Genomic DNA, 24,560 nt, shown 5'->3' on the forward strand with positions numbered 1-24,560 from the left:
TACCCCCCCAGTTGTTATCTTGAGAGCCTCATTTTCTCAGTGCGACGTCGCTCCTCATAGCCTCAAACCCATCAGGCCTTAAGGCTGCTGCCAACACGCAACCCTGTTATTCCTAGAAAGACCCTGCTCTAAAGCACTTTGTGAATTTACATTTTTGGCACATTATATAATGAGGCAAGAAAATGACAGGGAAAATATCCCACTTCTGTACAGGTCCAACAGAGACTTGTTTTGCCTTGTTTTCTAGGCAGGCTCACTCTTTTCTGAGAGGGAAGGCATTGGTTTGCTGGGGCCTCGAAGGATAGTTTTTTGCTGGTTAAACTGGGTACATCCACACATTCCCAGATATTTGAACTGGGCCCTGCCTGTTTTTACACCACTTGCCTGATGGGTTATATATGTGTGTGCATTAAATTGGATGGAGAGAAATACAGCCTCTAAATCAGCAAAAGATGCAGTAGACATCCATTCAACCATTGGATATCAATCTCTCCCCAGACACTGCTCCTGCAGGACCCGTGTGTGGTACTCCCACTACCGTGCTCCCCTTGTCCCTGCCATCCCTCAAGAGAGTCAACGGTAGAGCTGCCCAATGCCCTCCCTCCAAAACTGGGGGCAAAGGGCAGCTCTCCAAGGACAGCCTTGGTCTTTTCCTTCCCATCTTATGCCAGCTACACTCTGCTCCTGTGTTTGCATGTGTCTCTAGTGTGAGTCTGTGCTGTGTTTTCAAGGGAGATGCCTATATCAGAGGCAAGTCAGGGCATTTGGTAACATCTTCAGTTGAGCCCAAGAAAGACAAGGAGCAAATGATCTGTGCGAGGTGGAGGCTATGTTTTTCTTGGCTTAATACGGATGAATGAAGAAAAAGGAGGGAAAGAAAACAACTCATTTTCACTCATTCTCTAAGCATCAGCTGCTGTAGTGCCATAGCCAGGAGCATCTGAGAGACAGAAAGAATTCGAGTAACAAGAAAATGCCGTTGTACAGACCTAATTATAGTGATTGCACCTGTTAGAGAAAACAATAAGCAGCAAAATGAATAAACCTTCCTGGGACTCATTTTATCAATGAAGCATGACCATGTGAAAACTCCATAGAGAAAATCCACAAGGAAGGCATCAGTGTACTCAGACCTTCTCCTTTCCTATCTCCCATCCTGTAACCAGCTGGGCAAGGTAACCAAAGTAAACCATGCGTTCATCCGCTGGCTGTATGTGGCTGTATGCAGATGCAGATGACCTGTTAATAGGATGCCTTCTCAGGCTTGGTATTATCTTCCCACTGGGGGCTTTTACAGGCATATAGATATGGCTGCAAACTTCTGGTGCTTAGGAAAGAACCGTGCACAGGTCTTTGAAACCTTGCAAAATTTGACGGTTATCCTAGGGATGGTGGGGGAGTCTGGCAATTCTCCTCAGTCAGTAGATTGGTCAGGGATACTGCTAAAAACCAGTTCCATCTGTGGTGATAACAAGCTCTTGGGAACAATCCCAGTGTCGCTAGGAGTGGTATGGAAAGGACTGTGCTCTATGTGTTATGTGTTTTAAATCTGCTACACAATCTATCTTATGTTGTGCAATGTGGTGAAAAAGTGCTCCTGCTCCACTGCCTTCCCACCACCCATGGTCGCATAGACCTCATCACATCCCTTCCTCAGGATCCACTGTCTGATCGGCGGGATCCTACCTGGTCTTTCCTCCTACTGAAGCTGTTATCTGCTTCTGGCCATCTTTGTCCCTGCTCCCCTGTACCTTTCTGAGCTCCCAATTATAGCTCCTCTGCACTGCAGAGGCACATCTAACACTGAGCTTTGCATGCTTCTGTGGTTAAAGCAGACAAAGAGGATTAGCCTTTATAAAGAGTTAATGCTGGGTTTTTTTTGCATACACAGCCCTCTTCATCCAAAGATCTTAGAACAGGGGAAGTATCATTAGCAGCGTCTTGTGGATGGGAAAATTGAAGCATGAGGAGATGAAATGAATTTGCTTATTGGATGATTATTCACTTACCGGATTTGCCTCACATCTCACAGCCCACGTCCTGGGCCAAAGCCCTATTATACGACATACAGCCCAGACAGAGGCAAAGCCAAAGAAACAAGGAATCCTATGATACTCAATCTCGCTTCTTCTTTTCTTTTTCCGAGACCACTAGCATGTACAAAAGGACAAAGAAACACTCCAAGCTTTGTAACATGTCCGAGTGACAGCCCTGGTGTCTGCAGTCCTCTGGGCACTCACTGAATATGCTGAACAATAATACCTCCAAAATATTGACCCAACAGCGTGTCTCAGCCCTGACTCAGGGGGAAAAAGATGAATGTGCTCTTTGATGACTGTTGCCATTGAAAATAGGGCTGTGTTACTGTCAGCTGGAACAAGAGAACTCATCAGAGTCACTTGGTGACGCAAGCTTTGAGTTACCAGCTCCTAGGAGTTGCCTTCAAATCACTGCTGGAGATAATGGTTTTCCTCCACTTCCCAACCAAGTCTCCCCTAGTAGGTAAAGGGGTCCATAACTAATTAGTAATAACTTAAACCAGATCTAAAGGAAACTGGACAAATAATTCATTATGAATAATTTATTGGATGAATTTTGCCTCTTTTTCTGTTTATGAATTTTCTATGCTTGCAGTGTTGATTTCTCCAGCTAATTGGTGTTTGAAATTGTTTGCTGATGCAAATACTTCTCGGTCTGCTCTTTTCTTCAGGAGAAGTTCATTAAGAGTATCCCCAATCCAAAAGGAATTGACTAATTTTAATTGGTCACAGAGGCCACATGGCATAAATGCATTTTGTGGGATGAATATATATTTCTTCAATTCACTTACTGAAAATATTCTTTCAAACTGTTCTTTCCATTCAAACAGCATGTTTGTGTGAGTACCCCTTCTAGTCAATATGCCTGTTGGCTATTCCTGCAAAAGAAACTCAAACAGATTCCAGAAGCTGGTCAAAAGGTACTCAAATGGAAAGAACCAGTGAAACACCATCAAATGGAAATGGATGTGAAATAACTCACCTGTGTGTAGGAATGCCTGTATTTGTGTACCTACGCATGCACAGAAATTGTTCTTGCATTTGTGTTAGTGTAAAAGAAACTTGCATTTGTTTATATTAAAAAGAAACTAAAGACACACAGAATTCAAAACATTTAAATAAACTCTGCCTCTGTTCTAGGCGACACTGCATTAGCACCCATAGTTTTGGCACAGACAGGGTCAGTGTATGCTCCAGGACATGTACCAGCCAACATAATATTGCTTTGTGGTCCCAGGCACTTCAGAAGGGCTGTCTTAAAGAAGAGATGAACTTATGGCCTCTTCCACTAGCAAGGGCTTGAAACTGTAAGATCCTTATATCGCGGCATCTATAACATACAGCAAGTGGCAAAAAGGTTCAGACATGGAGGAGGGAGGGTGAAAACAAGCCACCCAACCTGATAATGAAAAGCAGGCACTTGGCCTTGGTGTGGAGCATCTCAGATAAGTAGTTTAATTGCCATGCTCTGGTGCTGGAGGGAGGGAAATCTAAGCTAAATTAAAAGATTAAAAAGATATTTTTTCATCAAGTGGCAAAATGGAAGAAGTGGACGAGTCTGCTCAGGAGAAAATGAGCAGAAAGGAACTGTGAATGTTGTGAAAATATATCCATTAGACCTGCCTTATCGAAACGTGCTTTTGCCAAGCATCCAGCCCTGCATCTCCATGGCAACATGGCCTTGTCAACAGAGAAGAAAGTGTTTTTGTCAGGATGGGCCCAAACAAGTAAAAGCCATTTCAATTTGGGGGCAACACGATCTTCTTCAATCAATACTGCACACATAATAATGACTCCTGCCACTTTTTTCATAAATCTCCACTTTCTGCTTTCATTTCCTGTGGTTTGACATCACTGTGAACTGGAACCAGATTTAAATTTCCTACAATTTTCAGCCCCCTCTGCCCTCATCTGCAACACACCATGCCTCACAGAGCAGCTTCCTCCTTTGTAACACGCTCAATATGCCTGGCCTGAACTGTAAGACAGGCTTTGAAGAATGCCCCAGTGGCACCATCTGCAGATGTAATGGCTGAAATTCTGGTCATGTCTGAGATGAGGGGCTGGCCAAATGGAGGATGGTGAGTCTTTCTCTCTAGGCGTTACCTCTAATGAGGTTTGAGACCAAATGCTTAACTCTCAAAGAAGAGAAGACCATATCTTAACTCTCAAAGAAATTCTGGTGTCCTTTCTAAGGCATGGGTGATAGGTCTTCTGTCCATACCCTGTGAATAAAAATGTTTTGTCTTCTCCATTTTTTCCTGCATTTCCAGTCTGAGATCTCATTCTTCTTGACTACCAGTTGACAACGATGATTTGGTCTTTTCAAATAACCAGCTCAGCAGTTCCACTACAGAAACCACCACGTGGCCAAAGGGATTTCTGTGTGCATGCAAGAGTCTGTGAGTGTGTGTGCTGGGGAGGGAGAGACGGAATATGTAGGAGATGTAAATGCCTATCTCTATTTTTCATTTAAATTAGTAGGTATTAGGCATATAACCCAACATACTGCTTTTAAAATCTCAGCAGTAGCCTGCTGAATGCTTTGCTGTGGAAGTTACTAATGAAATGTAAAATATATTTTTTCATAATAACTGCAATCTGGCTAGAATTAAAGCAATGCCCTCTTTGTTGTTTTATGTTCTGTTCTGCCATTTATTGAGAGATTTTTGAACGTATTTAAACTCCAAAACCCCATTGAGAAGTGTGATTTGATGCAAAGAGGCAAAAACAATTCCACGTTTGTGCTTTTCAGATAATGCAGACAGAGGGAAGCTATTTCTTCAGACAGGTTGTTGTTGGTTTTGAATGCTACATGAGGGTCAGCGATTCAGCTCCTGCCTGTTCCCTGGGGGCCTTTGGGTTTTGAAGAGGGGGAAGATGGCATTTGGTCACTGACATGTTGTTTGATCCCCAGATGAGTTTCCCAGCTTTGTAAGCACACCCTGCATGTTAGTGTTGCACCATTCAATGCTGTGGCCAGAGCCTGGAGGAAAGGAACATAGGGAGGTGGGTTTAAGTTACATTAATGTTAATGAATTAATGACTTGAATTTAGAAAGAGGCTGTCATTGCTAAACCACACAATGTTTGCAAATGAATTTACAAACTCTGGGCATGACTCATCCCCAGCAAAACAGGATACTTCTCTACAAGAGGTTTCTCATCAGTGTAGCTATACATAATCTGTAACAGCATATACCACAGCAAGGCCTTGAATGAACTGCTTGCTTCATCTACCTGGCGTAGTCAGCAGAAATCCCTTAGAAATGAGTGGTAATACCACACTGCAGCAATGATACACTGGATGGGGTACAAATAAGGATCAGTATATTCTCATTTATCTGGCTGTATGACTAACCATCTACTGGATTTTCTGTCTAATCACTTAACATAGGTGCTTTGATATAGGCTGAGTGGTGGTGGCACCTGGAAGCTGTCAGAGCTGGGAAAGTGCTTGGCAGATTGTGTACTGAGCAAGGAGAAACTCAGAAAATGCAAAACAGGATTACTATTTTGGTTCCTTCATTCCTGACCAGAAATTTCCAGGGTCATTTGATAATCTGGATGACCTTCATTATTGGTGACTGCCGAAACTGGTAAGACACCTGAGCAGGAGTCAGGCAAAGACACAGTTTTTATGAGCATCTGTTGTCAACATGGGCTTACACTTTCCAATCACTGACAGGACAGTCCAGAAAATGGTTCATGGACTGAAAATCATGAGCTGATGGTATTTCAACAGTGGATTTCTCAGGATTTCTCAGGACTGATTTTTTGTGAAGGTGAATCCGTTCCTGCCCTTCTAAAATGAAACTAATCTGAAATACCATCTGATGGTGACACCAGGAAAAAAGAGATCATTTTCCTCTTGTCTTCTCTTTGAATAGGAAAGGCAAGAATGGTGGCAGCCTTCATCAAGAGAGCCTTTCTTTTCCCACACTTTATTTTCTGCTCTTTCCTCTTCTAGAGCAACACCTTTCATGAACTTGGTACGCCTGGGGGGTTGAAGAGGGACCTCCTCTTACAATAGTCAGATCAGGAGTAGCAAAACGAAGAAAAAACCATTTAACTGCTTTCCCCAGTTTAACTGGTTTCCCTCATTCAGCCCTGCTTTTGGATCCTTCTGAGACTGAAGAATTCGAGTGAGACCAGAAACTGTCATTTTACTGCAGTTCAATTTCAGTCCCTCAACCAAATAAATCTCTTTAGACCTGGTTTAGGCTGTTCCCTCTCCCCAACTTCTTCTTCACCTGCTCTGGGCAGGGGTAGCTCTTTTCCACTGAGAGTTGGGACAGGCTTTTGACTATCAAAGTCTGAATCTGCTGCATCCTGCAACCCCAAATGCCATTGCAGCACAGTATGCAGCAGGGGAGGAGGCATTAGGGTTAATGCTGGGGTAAAAGTTGGCTTAAGAGTAACACACCACAGCATTTACTCTTTTCAGGGGAAATCCAAGACATGTGCAGGATGCAGCAGATTCATTTTAGTCCTTATGGCTTTGAACCAGTCCCCTACTAGTCCCTCTCAACACAGATGGGCTTCATGGTATCAGTGGAAAACACATCCTAAGATCACTGGAACCTGGAGGGCGTATTTTTTCTTGTCTGTCTGCAATCAAGTCCAGGGATATTAATTAGATGCTCTGCATATGCTTGGTTCATTGAGACAAAAGTTACGGCAGCCTTTCCTCAGCAGTGAAAGCCATCCCGCTGGAATACTGATGAAAAAGAAGTAGGGTTGATAGAAGTAAATGAAAAGGAGGTGAGTCTATGAGGTGGACCAGTAAGATGGGAATCAAGACTCCAGGGTTTATTTCTGCCACTAATTCTTTCTGCAGCTTGGAGAAAGTTTGCAAACCTGTCAGTGCCTCCATCTCCAAAATGAGATCTGCTCCAGAGTTGTGGTGGTGTTGTCTTCTTTTTTTTTTTTAATGAGAATTAATTAATGTCTAAAAAGCACTTTGGGATCCCAGAGTGAATGGAGCAAAACAAATGCAAAGTATTCTATTGTTTTATGATCTCCTCTATAGACTGGGATGAGGCACCTTGCCACACACATAATTATTTCTCTGCAGCTGCAGCCTCTTAAGAAGTTAATATATGCTACATCTTCACATCTAGGTACAGAGAAAGACCCAGACCCTCCCACCCATCATTTACCCTCCCTCTCCTTGTCCTTCCCCTCCCTTGCTCTCTCTTGCATTAATAGCAGAGATGGCATTAAAGTAACTTTATCTCTTTGGTGCACACATATACAAACTCAATGGTGGGTAGTGTTATGAGGCTTATTGCCGAGTGCGTAATGACTCCTTCTCTTTTGGATGAATGAATTCAGTAGGTGACAGGTATGTAATTCATGGCTTTGTAAAAAGCTTTGAGAGGAAGTGTATGAAATGTACTATATAAATGTCAATACACTGCATGCTTTAAAGCCCGTGGGTTGAGTCACAGGGAGGGTAGATTTAAGGGGGGGGATCATAAATAGCAGAAGAACAGCTGGTTTCTCTGGGTAATGATGACTGAAGATCTGAGTGGTGACTGCTTAAACATACCCACTCGGCATAGGTACTTACATGGCCCTCTTTAGCAGAGCATCTGAGCACCTCACAGCCTGTAACACCTTTATTCTCCAGACAGGGGAAGATATTATCTCAGCTGCGCAGGGAGGGTGCGGAGGCATGGGGAGTTAGGGTGACCCTCCTGGTGTCTCTGTGGGAAGGAAAGCAGGGCTGGCAAGCTCAGGCAGAGAGGGACCCTGGCCCACCCAAGCCCCCCAAGTCCAGAGCATTGCCCCTCCAGACACAGTGCACAGGGTGGTGCCACCTGAGCTGAGCACAAATGTGAGCTTTGGTGTGATCCTGCCCCCTGCACCCACACCACTCTGCATGCCCAGCACCGTCATGTCCCTTGCCTCCCCAACACAGAGGAGACTGTACCCTTACACAGAGAGGAAGAGCCCGGTCCTCAAGGGACAGGGACACTGGCCTTTCTGATGTAGGGACAGCAAATGGGGACTGGCCTCGGCGCAGTGGAGCTGTACTCATTTTTCCCAAACTGTAACACGCACCTTGGAAAAATAAGGGCTGATGAGAGAGCCTTCGGTGAATTTGAAAGAATGCCTGCGGGTGCCAACGTCTGGTAAAGGGTTCATATTTTTGTGGCTGTGAACCTTCCGCAGCAGCCAGTTCTGCCATTAATTGTTTCTTTGTAGTATTTTTATTATATATATGAAGTAAAGCCTAAGGGAGTTAGGTAAAAGAGCCTTTGGGGCTCTTGATTCCCTTGACTGCCTTAGAAAACATCAGCCCCAGTATTTAACACCAATTGACATCTTTGCATGACTGATACTTGTAAAGTGTTTTCTTGGGTGACACATGGTGAACAAGCACTGTTTTGTACAGAAATAGGACTGAGGTACATAAGAAAGTTACAAGCAAAGGCAACAAGTTACCATACATCAGCAGATGCTGCAAAAATACAAAGTATTTCAAGTTAGCATACTCCTTTTATTACCTCTCTCCCTGCAGGCTAAGCTAATTACACTGACACAGAGGGAAAGCACACAAAAGAGACTGCAAGTGCCTTTCTTCAAATGCCATGTGAGAAAAGCCACACGAAGCCCCCAGTTTTACTCATTAAGATGTGTATATCCAGTTGGGTCTAATCTGGAGAGAGGATTCCTCGTCACACTGGTTTAACGTCTGTCTTCACCTTTTTGTTGTACCTTCGTACAGCGCCTAGCACAGCCAGTGCCAGCACTGACCAGGATGCCTGTGAGCTCCTGTAATGCATCCAGCTGTGGTATTAACCCTGCCCATGGCTTCCTGTGCTGAGATCATGGTCTGCTGTAACCTGAGCGAATGTCTGCAATTAAACCTGGAGAAATAGTGCCCTGGCTTTTATGAACAACTCTGCAAGCAACGAAGGGGAAGAAGGAAGAGAATTTATTTAGTTTCTCGAGGAGCTGGATATGTTAAATGTTGTGACTTTTTAAAGCTCGCTGCAGCAGTGGCCATAAACAATGTGTAGTCGTAGGAACTAACTAGACAAAAGTCTCTAAATCCCAACAATACGAGTGAGAGCTCAGGACTGTTTCTTGGCAAGTGCTTCTGTTCTTTACAGTACAGAAGGTGTGAAACACGACTTCTTCTGCTGAAACCTCTGCTCCTGCTGCAGGACAGCAGTTGCCTTAGGTACCTACTGTGTGGTGTGGATATGGCCTGCATTGCTTCAGGGAAGTCTCATGAGACCCGGCATGGCAGGGTTTTCTGCAAAAGAGGGAACTGAGGCACAGAGATGCTATGACTGACATTCATGGGAGCATTTAGACCTCGGAGTCTTGCATCAGGATGAGTCTGGACACTGGACTTGAGAGAGCAAACCAAACACATGTATCATTTTTACTATGGTGCCTTGGGTTTTGCTACTGCACACACCAAGAGAGGCCAGTGCATGGACTCACCAACCAGTCTGAGGACATCTCAGCTCAAAGCTACTCAGCTCAAGGAGGAGGACTGAGCCACCAAGGCTGGCCATGGCCCTGAGAGAGTCTGGGCAAGACAGACTCCATCGTACGGTGATGGGGTGACTGAGCACAGGGAGAGTGCGCTGGGGACAGCTGACAGCAGTTGGGGTTAAAGGCAGCACGTGTGTGCCATCTCCTCACAGCCCTTACCCAGGCAGACTGCAGCAGCTTATTACTGCTATCAATCTCTGTCATTAGCTCAAGTAGCAGAGGTCAATGTGGTGAATCGAAAGGCTTTGAGCCTGCCAGTGACCCAGGGCCGGGGGGCAGGGGGGGGCAGCAAAATGGTGTTAAATGATGGGATTTCTGGGATTTTCCTTTTTTAAAATTTTTCTCTTCTTTGATGAAGGAAATGGCAAAATTATTATCAAAGCACCATTAGCATGGCAGTAGCTGCACCCTTACACACAGAGATGTCATGCCTCTGGTCTCTGTGTGCTGTACCCACCTCTAATACAGCGCCCACCAGCACCTTCGCCGTACCTTTCACCTCCTGTACACAGGTCAGGTATCATTCCCTCGGGGAGGACCCAGCCCAATGTTTGTTTCCTCCCATGTTCACTTTGTGGCCCAGTGCCTTATTTACTGTTCTCTCACTCCTGCACTTAATACCAGTCATAAATTTCCTCATGGGCTTTTTTTCCTGCAGTGATCCTCACCTTAGTATCTGAGTGCCTCTCAAAGATTAAATTATCTTCCTACATTTGTGCGTGTCTGTGGCAGAGCTGTAGGGAGAGCTCCCAGTGTGGGATCCATCCAGGGAAAGGCTGAGCACCATTTTCTTCCCCCTGACTTAGAGATGCTGAGTAATGCAGGGAATCAGATTTTAAGAGGCATTGCTTTTTCTGCTTTCTCTGCACTCAGCATCCTTCTTGTCTATGAATAAATATATAATTTTGGGGGACAAATGAGTGCAATCTTATTTCATGAATCTTTGTTCTTCCCTGTTCTTTATGAAGCTTTATTCTGCCCTATTTTCACTTCCTTTTTCTATTTTTTTTGCAATACTGCTTGCTTTCTTTTCCTTCTGTCTTCTTTTTTCCACTTTTTTTTTGTCTTTATCTTTCTTTTCTTCTGCTGCCCTCCCAGCTTTTCATTACTGTCATCTTTTTTCCCAGCCACTGAACCTTTGATGCTGTTCTAATTGACAGACGGGGTTTAAAAGCACATTCGAAAGCGCCTGTCTTTTTAAATAGACTCCTGTCTCATCAAAAGATGTACAGCAACATTCCATTAGAGCACATCATTTGAAAATAGATTGGGCTTTTAGCAACTGCACTCTTATTTTTATAGTTAGGCTGTTCTGCTGGGATCGTCCCTTCCCCTTGCCAGACCCCATCATCTCCCCTTTTGGGGAGGGCAGGGGGAAAAGATACATTAAAGAGAGATTAATGAATGTTCTGTTTTGTTCGGGTTTTCTCCTCTCTGCAGCTCCCAGGTGCTGGTTCAACCTGTTTGTTTCTTATAGCCATGGCACAGAAAGTTTTGGAATGAAAATGGAGATGCAAAATGCATACATGCTGACGTAAATGAAGACATGGCTGAAGAACAGAAAAAAAAATGATTCTTATTGCACTGTGTTGTCTGGTATTTTATGAATGGGGATTCAGACATGGCTTTCTCAACCAATTTGTGCACAGGGCTTTAAGATCCAGTTCTGCAGTAAAGCAGACCAGAAAGCGGTCACTGAGAGATGGCTCTGCCCCACAGGCATGTCCATGTGAGCTTTTAAACTAGATCACTTGGATACCAATAATACGGTAATTGCCAGCTCCAGCAAGGCAGCTTCAGAAATAGCTAAAGCAACTGTGTCGGGGCCAGCAGACTTCTGGAGAGGGAGACTGGGGCAGTGAAAAAGCTCTGAACCTGCTTTGCTCTTTGGCAATTGAAAGCCAAGGCGGCTGCAACTACAGCGGCCATTGGGTTGTGTAGGGATGAAAAGTCAAGATCCAGAACCACCAGTGAGCTCAGTCTTTGGGACTTGCCATACATGGGATGTTGTTCAGTGTCCCTTTACCTGCACAACCTCTCCAGCAGCTGTGATCCTGGGCTGGGTATGGCAGCAAGTAGGCAGACCTTTGGTGTCCTAACAGGAGAGAGTGAAAAGTCTAGAGAAATTGTGAGCCAGGGGTGGTGCAGGAACCCTGGGTATCTCCTGGTGGGACAGAGAACTGACCCAAGTCTGCACTTTCCTCCCATCTTCTTCTGGGCAGCTATGAACTTCTGCTATAATGTGCATTTTCCCCTATTTCTATGGAGTGATCCATAGAAAGATCCATCAAAGAAGATGGAGATGAAAAAGGTCTTGTAAAGGTCTATTAGATTATGTAGTTCCTCCCATTACCTTTACAGCCTACCCAAATATTGTTTAGTAATGATTATTGTGCTCCTGAAATTGCTGAAGCTTAATTACAATCTACTTGGTAATCATGTTGTGAGATGCACCAATACTTTATAAGGCCATCATTTATGAACTACAGTTACTTGCTGTTAAATGTCAGGGCTACTTCAGACAGTCACTACCAACACAACACAGTGATTGCTCCCGCCTGAGCTTGAAGATCATCACTGTTGTTACATTCAGAAGAAAACTGGCCCAAACTCTGAAGTTGGACACAGTTTTAAGTGTGCTAGAAGTGCTTAGACCTGGGCATATAGCATGGACCACGAAACAAAGATGGGATCCTATGTCTGGAGTCAGAGGTGGCTTTACTTCACAGGCAGAAGCATTCAGAGAGCACAGCACCCATCTCTGCACACTGGGCAGTCACTGTTTGCTCCCAACTACTGGCAAATGTCTTGAACCTCCATTCTCTCAAAACCCCGTTGAGGGAAAAAGAAATGGCCAGTTCTCACTTGCAGATCAGATGGATGCGTAGGATATTTATTTACTCTTTCTTTAATGGCCCAAACATCTGCCCTCATACAGACTGTCCCTCCAGCCACAAGCCAGTCTGCTCACAGCTCCTCAGCATTTCACCCAGATGCATCAATGGAAAACATCATTTACCTTAATGGTTAAGCTCTCCTCTTCTTCCTAAGCTTAGGGAGGAAAAAAACATTCCTGTTCTAAATCCAGCATTGATTAGTAGCTGGGACTTAATCATCCTCTCTCTCCACTCCCCTCCCCAAGTTATTCACTCTTGCTATGCTACTATTAAGTCCAAGATAGAAGCAATAGATACACTTTTCAGCCCCCACGAAGCAAGAGCTCAATGCTCCTTTTTTGCTTTCCATGTTCTGGTTTCGTGTGTAGTAGTGATAATCTCTGTCGCTTTGTTGGATCCTCACAATAAATGGCTTCTCAGATTGATTAAAACCTCTCTGCTTGGCTCGGGCTGTGCATCGATTTTAGCTGCTGCTTCTTGCTTTGTGTACAGCACATCACAGAAATCAGAGATGGAAAATACCTATTAGGTATCAACTTAAGCATCTGAGTCTCCCCACCTCCCCTCTGTCCCCCAGGGGCTGGTGGGAGTGTATTCATTACAATTTATTTGCGGAAGCTTTTTCCAATCCCTTCTCAAATGGCCTAGGGACCATGCCTGCCAGTCCTTCCCATGCAAGACCCAGCCACGCCTAATTATAGTGCTGGCATTAGAGGGAAGCTGGTTCCTGGCCCATTGCACCTTTCTGCTCAGTACAGAATGTCTCCCTGGAGCCCTCTAAATAAAGATGCTTCCTTGGGGCTCTCTCCTCTCAAAGGAAGACACAAACAAGCCAGGCTTTGAAGTTAATGGGTGTTTCTCTTACTCTCAAACAGGATGCCTAGGTTCAGATAAAGAGCATCACTACTCTCCCTTTCCTTCTACACTAGCCTTTTTAGAATCAGTTTTTCTGCAGAGCTGAATGAGTGGGTTCAGAGGATTTATCCTTGCTGAAGATGGGACTGTTGACACCAATCCACCCTCTGAGTCTTGATTTCTCCAGAGCAAGCTGTCTGATCACAGGTACTTCCATTATCCGAATACTTGGGAGCTTGAACCCTTTTAAGCCACTGGCTTAAAGATTGTTCTATTTTCTGCCTTCCAGCTTGACCCTCAGCCACTTCAGCAGGATGGACCTCTCAGAGGAGTTGCAGGGACTCTGAAGAGGGAAGCAGGGTGGGCTGTGCCTCTGTGCTGACCATACCTTACCACACACACACACAGATCAGAGATCTCTCTGCAGCCTGTTATTTTATGGGGGGAATACTTTAAAGCATAGTGCAATAGGATAGAAGTAACACTACAAAAGAAGTGAATAATCCTCTGCTGGTTTAGTTCCATGAGGCAGCTCACAGGAGGGTCGGCGTTGTGCAGAGGAGAGGACTGCAACGCTTGGCTGGGAGAAGGAGGTGCAGGTGGGGCATCCAGTTGTTGGCTGCACAATAAACCCCATCCTTTGACTAAAATGCAGGAAGAAGGGATAAGGCAGCTGGCAGACAACTTTTACACCTCCCTATTCCCAAAAGTGTTGAGCAGCTCTTGGCTTGGCCCAGGATATTTTCCATTTCTATTGCCAGTAACACGCAGAACAATGGAGAATCATCCCTCGTTTTCTGCATCTCTTTAGAAAAAATAAAGAGCCAGCACAAATTCTACCCAAGCTCCCATAATCTCGTGTTTCCCACCGGCTGGCTCTAAGCCTGCAGAGGCACCTAGCCAAGAGAAAACAGGCACTGGCTGTGTCCGCATCGGGGTGGCGAAAGGTATCTTCTGCAGCAAGACCTACATCCCTGACTATCCACCTTGGAGACCTACCAGAAGAAACTGTGGCTCCTGCACAACCTAGGACCCAGTTTTCCTTCCTAAGGACAGCATGGTGCAGGGATGAGGTAGGCATCAGGCTGGCTCTGGATATGGATTCAGGAGGTCACTGGGGTCTGCCTTGGAAACGAGGTTCATGGAAAGCACTGCAGAGCCAGAGAGACTGGGGTGGACATGGCTTAAAGAGGAGAAACAAGTTCAGCAGTGTAACCAATTTGTATGAGAAGCAGCAATTCCCAAGGGGGGCAAGGGGCTGTGGTTGGAGAGACAGCAGGCAAGCATTCTCCCAAGGTTATTTATTAATCTTATTTCCAGAATAATACTCAGACCTTCATGCTTGCTGCCTTTCTGAAGTCAGCTCTATTAAAATCAGTGCTTGTGTGTATTGAAATAGAAGAGCGGGAGAGTAGAGAGAAGGGAACAGTCATCTTTTTTTTTTGTGGGCACACTTTGTGTTTCACCTGCGCCCACGGCCTTTACTGTTGCAAGTCTTCCCTCTAAGATCCTGCCACACTAAGCTGCTCAAAGCCCTAAGCACCATAGCCAGTTTATTCATGTGAAAACTACACCTGCTTCAACAAAGGTGGCAGACATGGATGAATGTACACCGTTCTTCACTTTACCATGGACAGCTGCTGAACCAGCTCCAGCCATCTTCAAAACCTCTTTGCAGATGGTGAGGAGGGAGCTTTCAGTGCGTTTGAGGAGTGGCTAGAATGGCCCCTCCCCTCATCCCCCCTCTGTTGGTGAGCTGCACACAAAAGCAGCGTGGGCCCAGGAAAAGCGTGGGTTCAGCAGAGACTTCAGCAGAATTCGCGGCTGTTTGCTGCACTATGCCAACAGGAGAGCAAAACCTTTTCTTATCTCACTGTGCATGGGTTTACACGTGTGCTGTGAAACCACAATGTTCAGGCACAGCCCATTATCGCTTAAAAAGTTTAAAGAAGCTTGGTAAAATTTCCTCAAGCCTTTCTTTCAGGCCATGTCTACATGGCTTAGTTAGAAATTGGGCTGTTGGCTGGTAACTTGTTTACTGATGATAGTTTCCACAAATAACTACAGATTTTACAAGTATTACCATTTCAGAAACACCCACCCTATTATATTCAGAAATATTTCCACCTCTGGCTACACAAAGGGTTGATATGATGCTTAGCACAATGGAGGGCAGTGAAACCGCTGGTGAGGAGAGAGGATTGAGCCAACCAGGGTATGCAAGGTGGAAATGAGAGAGACTTTGGGGTGGATTGGCCACAGACGAAATGGGGTGGACACTTCTGGTAGCTGGTGGGAGTTGGGAATCATTTTTGTTCACTGTTCTTTCTTCTCATTAGGCACAGACTACACCCACATGAGAAAATCAATAAATTAGACTGCATCTGGGAGATAGGAGTCTTGGTAGCTCTGCCAGTCACTGGCTGGCTGTGTGACCTGAGGCACTCAGCCATAACAAATTTCTCTTCTGTTTTCCTATAAGAAAGAAGGCAGAGGGAGGCTATAAAGCATGTTGGGATCTGCAGATGAAAAACAGTAGCAGATCAGAGCTGGACTTGGTCTCTCTGATAATACATCAAGACTGATTATAGTTACTTCAAAGGTTTTCTACTGGTTCACAGACAATCTTAATTTTTGTTTGCCTCTTTTTTCAGCATTTGCCCAAAATAACTTTCTTTTAGATAGGGGTGTTTCCGCCCAAGTAATTTTCTAGCTTTGTATTGTGTTTTCTTAAGTAGGTTAAAAAAAAAAAAAAAAAAGAATTGCCATTGACACCTACTTGGCTCATTGGGAGAATTGGAAATTTTACATTCACTGCACAGATTCCCTGTCCCAAAGACTCATAGTTATTGACAGCAGTAGGGCTATCATCTTTACTGGGAGCCTCTGATGTTGCTTCTCTCCTGTTTCAATCAAAGTTTCCTTAGACAGCTTTAGGTTGTTCTTCTCCCACCCAGCTCCTCAAGCGCTCTGCTCTCCTTTTCCCTCATCCTTGTCCTTCTCCCTTTTACAGTCTCAAGGCCAAGAGACTAAGCCACACTCAAACCCAAATTTTAGATATTTTAGCAGCTGAGCTACAAGAGATTCCCACCAAAGGTTTGCACCTCGAGACTTCTCTGATATTTTTCCCAGTGTGTGTGGATTTATATCAGACCATGCCCTTCCACTAACCCGCTGTTAGAATTTGAAGTCTACCCTCCAAAATCATGGGAGAACCTGGGTTTGAGATTGGTTTTAGGTCTGCACCCAAATCCACACAAAGGTCCCAGTTCTCTCTATGTCAATGACAGTTATCATCCTATGGTGGATACCACACATAAATAAGTGTGGATAAATTTGTGAATCCTAGGATTGAAGAGCATTAATAAAACTTTATGCCTCTAAGATCTTCAGGTGGACCTTGATATATCTAAAGTGAGAAGACTTGTTCCAACAGATAATACAGACACAGCCTGTAGGAAAAGATGTTGAAGGTCTGTGTTTGATCTTCAGTAATGAGAACAGAAGAGGACTTTGCTCCTAGCAGGACCTAGTGCTACTTTCATGAAATTCGGTTTGTTACGGTTTTGATATGAAGATCTATTGGAAGATCAAATTTCGCATATAATGCCCTAGTCTGACAGTAATGTATTTGCTATACAATTAAACCAAAAGGCTAAGGAAAAGCTTGAACTTCTAGGTAACTATACAGGCATAAAAATAATAATTTAGTGGGTTTGGACAGGGTATTTTTTCCTTTTCATTCACTTGACTCTAAAGCAGTTTCAGCTTAAGAAATTAAATTTGACAGGTGATTAGTCCGTAATGCGGTGCAATCACTCCTGGTATTTGAAGGAAAAATTGAAAACAGACTAGATGTTTAACTTTGAAATGTCTGCCTCAGATGTGATGGGCAAGAACTTTAGTTTTTTGGCATCAAGAGCTAGGTGACTTGCAGAACAGGCTGATCTCATGCCCACAGGCAAGATAGGCTAGATGAGGCCAGCTGTGAATATACAGCAGTAACCAGCATGGGTTTGCTTTTACCTACTGGGAAGTTTATTGCTGTTTCACTGTTTGGTAAGTGAACGCACATTCTTCAGAATAGATGACAAAGTCCAAGTCTGTTGCTTTTATTATTCTGTAGTAAGTTGTTCTTCTGCCCCAAATGCTTCTTTTACTGCACAGAGTCTGAGATGGGCACATGGGGAACTAGATCCTGAATTGTGGCTTATATATATGTTCCCAAACTGCTCCATTACAAGTTTGAAGTTTGCATCTGAAGTCCTGTGCACTCCCCCCCTAAAAAAGGAAGTGATGGAGGTAGCTAGGAAATTATTTCAGACTCACTTTCCAGGTATCCTGCTGCTTTGGAGTATTGCTCCGCTGGCTGTGAAATGCCCTTGCTGCAATGCAGAATTGGCACCACAGGCTGCAGAGAGCCATCCCCAGCACATCCTGGTCTCTCTTTTCTCTCTGTCCCTTTTTCTCATGGGCAAACGACTTTTGCACTCTCTTTCTTGACAACTGTAATTCACAGAAATTCCTCAGCACCACAAGTATTTGTGAACAGGGAAGTGTGGTGTGCTGCATGTCATGAGGGAGACAGCGTGTCTTCTGGCACATGGACTGACTGTGGTGCAGGAAAACGTTCCTCTGCAGCAAGGACCGTTCACAGAGTAGGGGGGACAAGAAGACCCCAGAGCACCAGCTCTCCTGCTGCAATCCTGGGCTATTTTTAAAGGCCTCAGCCATGGATATTCACCCTCAGACAGGGAATTCTTGGCTCAGATGTCAGATGAATCTTCCCAGCCAAATCAGACAAAGATACAGTCATGGATGTGGCCCAGTTAGCTTCACAAAGCATGAGTTGGCCAGCTGGGAAGAGCAGACAGTGCTCTCCTCAATAAAGGCTTTCTGTGAAGCTGTTTTCAATGTAAAGTCATCCCTCAGCAGCACCTCTAGGACAGTTTGGGTTAGAGAAGCATTAAATAGCATCCAGCACATGTGATACCCTTTGTCACACGGATGAAATCCATAAACTTGGAGAGAGCTCAACAGTAACAACACCCCTTATCTTTTAAATGAGTAGAGCTCTTATCTCTTCAAACATCCAGACCAAGCAGAAGCCAGACAAGGTCTTCACTTAGAGTTTCCAGAGTTTCCTCTCTTTTGGCTGGAAAACACCCAGGAAGGGAGACAAGAGCTTTTCACTGTGCTAGGACCAAATCCAGGTAGGACTAGCAGGGACTATTTTATTGCTTTAAGTCAAAAAATCCTCCCTCCCTGCTCTGCCAGCTGTGCAACAGGCTAAAAGCAGCCTGCAGCCTCCAGTGCCCTCCTGGAGTGACCGCATTGCTGTGCATGGAAATATTCTCCATGTATAGCATTAATTACCCACTGCATAGAAAAGAGTATTTCATGTTTGGTATAAATTGTTAACTTAGCAACAATCTGGATGCAATTAACAGCCTGGGATAAGTCAGGGTTTTTTCCTCCTTTACCAGCTTTCACTAGCAATCATTGATAACACTAAGGACCTTTCTTATCGTTCATATTTTGACAAACCCATTTTGTGTGCTCCTCAAACACCACTTCCGAGTTGTTAACTCATCTCAGGCAGTTGATGCAACAAGAACAGGAAAAAGATAAATATACTGATACTCACTGTTGAGGCAAATCCCCTCACCTCCAGCCCCAACCCAGGCACCAGCTCATACCTCCAGGCCCCTTCACAGCCAGCTCTTCAGCTGAAGGGTGCAGAGGAAACCCAGCTGCAGAGCATGCAAGGACACATTCAGAATACAAACATAGAGGCGCTCTCCTGCTGCTCAGCTCCAAGAGAGTTTGAACCTCTGCCCTCATCAGTCATAATGGGACAAGACAGTCAAAGCCTTATTCTCCATAGACTATACCACATAAGCATAGGTTCACTCACACATAGCACATCCAACCCATAGGGCTGTCAGGAACTGAACTGCTGCTAAAAGGCTTTTCACTGCTTAGGAAGAGAAAAAGAGGTACAGGCTAGGCTTTGCTTGGCCATGGCTATAAACACTAGCTCTAAATTATCTACGTACCTCACCTGTGAGGGAGGAGGCTCCTGACAGAGGCAGGAGCAGATATGGTTCACCTGTAGACCCCAAAGTACCCAACCAACACCTGAGTCCTAACCACCTCAATGAGAAAGCATAAATGAACCTAATTTGCCAGCTGGACATGTCCTAAGGTGCCCTTGCAGGGGACACTGTACCTTGAGCAGATTGATGCTCTCCTTACACAGATGGGAAGTGAGGGGACAGTCTGATGAGCTCTTTAACTTTTACTGACTTCCCTACACCAATCTCTTAGCTATTTTAATTCCCCTTTGAAGGCAATAAAGGCAGGGCTTTTAGCTCACCAGGCTCATCTGAAGCATCTCGGTGAAGTGACTGAAACTCTATCTTAATATTCTCTGTGACTGTTGGTTCTGGTGGCTAGTTTCTGACTTTCACGGCTCTTGGGTTTCTTTCCTTTTAGTAAATGTGTGTATGTGTTTCTCAGTTATTTTTTGTGTGCTTGTTTCTCCTCTAGCACAACAGACAGACAGATGACTGTGACTATTTTGCTAGGCCAAAACATTCTTGGCTGGATTCCCCAGATGAGGAATGAGATGATAACTTAGTGGTGTTTCCTCGCTACTCCAATGCTAAGCAGGGAGGGAAAATTAGAGGGATTTATGAAGGGGTAGAGGAAGGGGAAATTCAGATAATGGCAAGGTTAGGGAAATATTAATAGCAAGGAAGACTTTTGGCAGGGGTTTTCCTTGAGTAATCTCAGCTGAGCTCATCCTAGCTTCTGAGAAGTTTTAAAACAACGGGGTGGTGGAGGGAACAACAACTCGTCAGACAAACATGTCCAGAATTTTTCTTTCTTTTTACAAATGCCATTAAAAATTGAGAGTGTAAAAGCAGCTTAGAGACAACATTTCAAAGGGGGTTGGGGGTGGAGAGAAATTGCAAGGTAAACAGGACAGTTTCTATCTTCCCCCTACCTCCAGCCTGTGTGCAAGGAAAGATAACAGCAGCAGGAGAAAGCAAAGTCTGCCATGGAATTTAGCTCTTCTTTTTTCCCTTGTAACAGGGAGAGAGGGAGAGACTGTATGTGTTTCTGAGGCGTCTCTGTCTGCTTTGAACCTTATCAACAGGGACTGTGCAATGCAGTTTCTCTTTCTCCCTCTCTTCTAACTTTTGAAGCAAAACACTTACGTGCAAGGAATGTCGGAACATCTGACAGCCAGGAAGATAGAGGAGAAAGCCAAGGAGTAGGGAGGAGGGGGCTACTGGTCCCCCCCTCCTCTTTTCTTATTTTCTTTCCCTGTTTTCTTTCTTTGATTAAAGAAAGGAGAAAAGAAGAGAACAGTGTAGAGATGTCTTCCCCCCCCCCTCCCTTAACAAGTCTCAAGAGCATGGCCTGTGTTGAGTCAAGCAGATTGTTAAGGGAGAATGGCTGTCAATGGGATCTCAAAGATGCAATCCTTTTGTTAGGAATAAAGGAAAGAGAAAAGGCCTCTTGTCAAGGCTGCTCGCTGTTTATGAAATGTTTTGCCTGTGTGAGACCTACAGGGAATCTGGGCGTGTGCCAAATCTGTTGATCTCCCACATTCCCTTTGGAAGAGATCACTTGCCACGTACCTTTCCAAGTAGAGACAGTCCATATATGCATCACTACTCACTGTTTTTCAGGTTTATATACTCTATTAATAAGCATTTGGATAGGTTCCTTAATGTAGCAGATAGATAGGTGTAAAATAGGCAAGGAAGGTGAGGCTTGGGTTTGCAGGGGGGCAATAGGATGGTGGGCACATCTGAAAGGCAGTCCAGAAATAGGAGTTTAGAGTAGGAGCTAAGCTCTGCTGGAACTCTGGTCCAGCACTTCTATTAGAGATTCTTGGTATCTTGCACTATGCTTTCATTGTGCCCTGGCAGAGGTTGAATGAGTTAGGCAGAGGTTCAAATCAAAATCCCAGCCCTGGACTTGGAAGAAGCCTGGAGCCAGATCTGAGCTTTTGCAGATGGTGCCTCTGTATATAATGAGGTCAATCAAAACATCTGATCTCAAAACCCTTCACCTTCTGGAGGGGGGCGTGAATTTGAGCCCAGGAATATGGGATCGTCTGGACTGTGCAGTGGTCTCTGCCAATTGGTTTTCTTTCCTGGCAGGCTTGATGAGTCCCAGCTGTACTGCTGAGTCTCCTTCAGAAGATGCTTTAGGTATAAATCTGAAGAAAAGGAGCCTTTCTGGACAGCCACTTTCCCCCAGGTGCTTTGTAATTCATGGTTCCTTACAGGGGAGGAACAAAAGATAAAAGGAGTGGATAACTTGCTGAGCATCTCTGATTTTAATGATAAAGAAGGGGTGAGAAGCATTGAAAAGACTGTCCTTTCTTGAAGCCTAGTTTCTACATGTGTGAAACTGGGCAATGCAAAGTGCCTCTCTTTCGAGTTCAGCCAGGCTCAGGGTCACCAAAAATCCCAAACACCTGGTTTTGTTCCCCTTTTAACCTGACAGCTCATTCTGCTCAGGAATTGCTACAGGGTAGTAATGAGGAAGGTGTAGAAAGTCTCAGGGTTAAGTGAGGATTGTGCCTGTGTGACTGGGGTGAAGTTGCTGGCACCAGTGGTCCTACAGGTCAGCTGCTACATGACAGGACTGAGCATCCACTCTGGTTTATCAGTCACCTCCTGAAAGATGACAAAAATCTACTACTGGGCTGTCACTGCTGGTTTTAGAGAGCAGCATGTGTATAGAATAGATAAGACACGGTAGGAGGAGTTTGGAAGATGAGCATTACTTCCACTAAAACAATTCAACCCTGGAAGATTACAGCCCACTCCAGTAACACAGCAAGAAAGAAGTGAACTGACATCCAAGATGGGGAGGGAGACACCATCCATCAGCAGGTTAGCAAGAAGATGTGGACATGGTATGGGTCTCAAGGGTTTCAAGGTGGGTAGAAGGGGAGCTTCGGAGCAAGGCAATGAATGGGGAAGTTGCTGCAGAGAGCCCTATCAGGCAGCGCTTGCTGTGAGTGTAGAAAAGCAGGTGGCTTCTTTTTTTCCTATGGGAAGGAGTGAGAAAAGTGTTTTCAGTCCTTCAGTGGATACTAGGCTACTGTTGGGTCATTTGGAGTCTATTTATGGTATTGCTTATACTGAATCACAGCTTTCAGTCAATCTGTGTCCCCAAATGCTGTTCACAGAAAAAAAAAAAAAAGGAATTCATGAGCAGAGGGTGTTTGGAGTGACAAAGGGGGAGGGCACGGACTGTGTGTTATATTCAGCTGTGAGGCAGCTAGACAGGGAGGGATGCAGGAATTGGGGAGGGGAAGGACCTGATCAAATGAAGGTGTGTGGGGAGACCAGCTGTTAGGCCAAGATGGAGGGGGAACAACTCCAGCCTGAGTCCCAGACAGAAGCTCATCTCAGGCCAGGTTTCAAGAGGGCCCCATTTCTCCATTCTGCTTTTTCACCTGGCTCTGCTGCCCTGCGCAGGTCTCAGATTGCTATTTTATTCAGCTGTTCAGGCACATGCATCTGGACTCGGCCTTTGCTGTTAATGATTTGCAGTAGCACAGATGGCTCCCACTCAGACTGGTACTAATTGGGCTGGTGTCTCACTCAGCTGCTGTCCCAACACTCCCCACGCTGCACACACTGCCTTGAGGCGCAAAACTTTTCACTGCATCCAAAACCTCCTCCTCAGAGCAGCAGCTATCAGAGAGACGGGGCAATCTGATGTCTGTGCTCACTCGCTCACTCCTGGAAGGCTTGCTCCTCCAGCCAGCAAAAATGCTTGTCTCCTCAGGAGCAGGGCAGCCTGTGGTCCTCGAGCGTGCAGGTGGCAGAGGAACAGAGGCAGCTGCTGCAGCCTCTCCATGCTCCTTACCAGGCTCACCCCTCTCTCTCCAGGCTGTGAAAGAAGGAAGGATAAAGTCCTCTCCCCATATAGCCCAGACTTCCCATTTCACTCTGTTTACTGGACTGTTCTTTTTTTTGCAGGAAGGGTCTAGCAAAAAAAAAAAATAAAGTCCGAGAGATGAACACCAGGATGGTGGAAAAGTAAAGGAAAATACAGGTGCTAGAAATATCTTTCAAAGAGGAAAAAAGGTAGAAAAGTGCCTACAAATAAATTCAGGATAGCAATTGGGAGGTTCTGATCATTAGATCCACCATGCTATGGCACCACCTCCTTTTCAAAAGATACAGTGAGGCCAAAGTCTTACAAGAAGTGTTGAATGACCTGGTGCTTGCAGTAACAGGGGTCTGAGGCTTGATGGTTGAGGAAGCCCTTTCCGATTAAAATCGTCTGAAAATTAGCAGTGTGTTAGAAGGGTCCAAGAATATCTTATTGGGAATATCTTTAGATTACGTGAAATCCAGATGGGTTTAGGATCCACTACGTCATGCAGGGCTTTCCACAGGGAGCCTCCACAGAGCAGCAGCAGGGTAAATGCTGCAGTTTAATGTCATGTTGCTTTGAGGTCTGGCTGTGAGCCAGGCTGGTTTTTAGCTGGACACGGGTTGGTTACACACCAGACTGTGTCCATTAAGGTGCACTTGGTATGTTTGCTAGCACAGCAGCTGTGTCCTACAGTCAGTGCACCTAAAATAGAAGACTTTTTAAGCCAGACATACTGTTTATTGTAAATTCAGCAGCACTCCAGGTGCATCTAGGCAGGGTGCATCTGCTAAGCCTGGTGCAGTGATTTTAAAAGATCACTAGATTTTGCTTGTGCTAAAACCCATGTGTTCTTTTGCATTTTCTTTTCCCAGTAAGCCAAATGTAAACAGAAATAATACTTGGGATCTTCTAATTGTTGTTACATGTAATCTGTATGCAAAAGAACGTTTGTGACAGATTTTCCTGCGGAAGTGAAAGGGAAAGTACAAAGTCACCCCTGAAATGAATTGGCTCTAGGTGAGGAATTGAAACACTACATTAACATGACGTCAGGCACTTCAGAACGTCTGTGGATCTAGTAAAAAAATAAATACGATAAAATTCCTGTAGGACCAACAGAGACCAAACATACCAGATCCACTGTTATCCAGGTCCCTGTGTAACCTAGCTAATATTTACTTTGCTAGCAGGCATGTGTGAAAACAGATATTTTCACAAGTATTTCAGAATTTGACCCCAGCTGATACCTTGGCATTTGTGGCGAAAATCGTTGTTTACAAAGAAAAATGTCCCCAGGACTGCAACAGGGAGACAAGTTTTCTGTCTGCAGA

This window comes from Nyctibius grandis, chromosome 10, assembly GCF_013368605.1.
Source record: "Nyctibius grandis isolate bNycGra1 chromosome 10, bNycGra1.pri, whole genome shotgun sequence".
NCBI classification, from domain to species: Eukaryota; Metazoa; Chordata; class Aves; order Nyctibiiformes; family Nyctibiidae; genus Nyctibius; species Nyctibius grandis.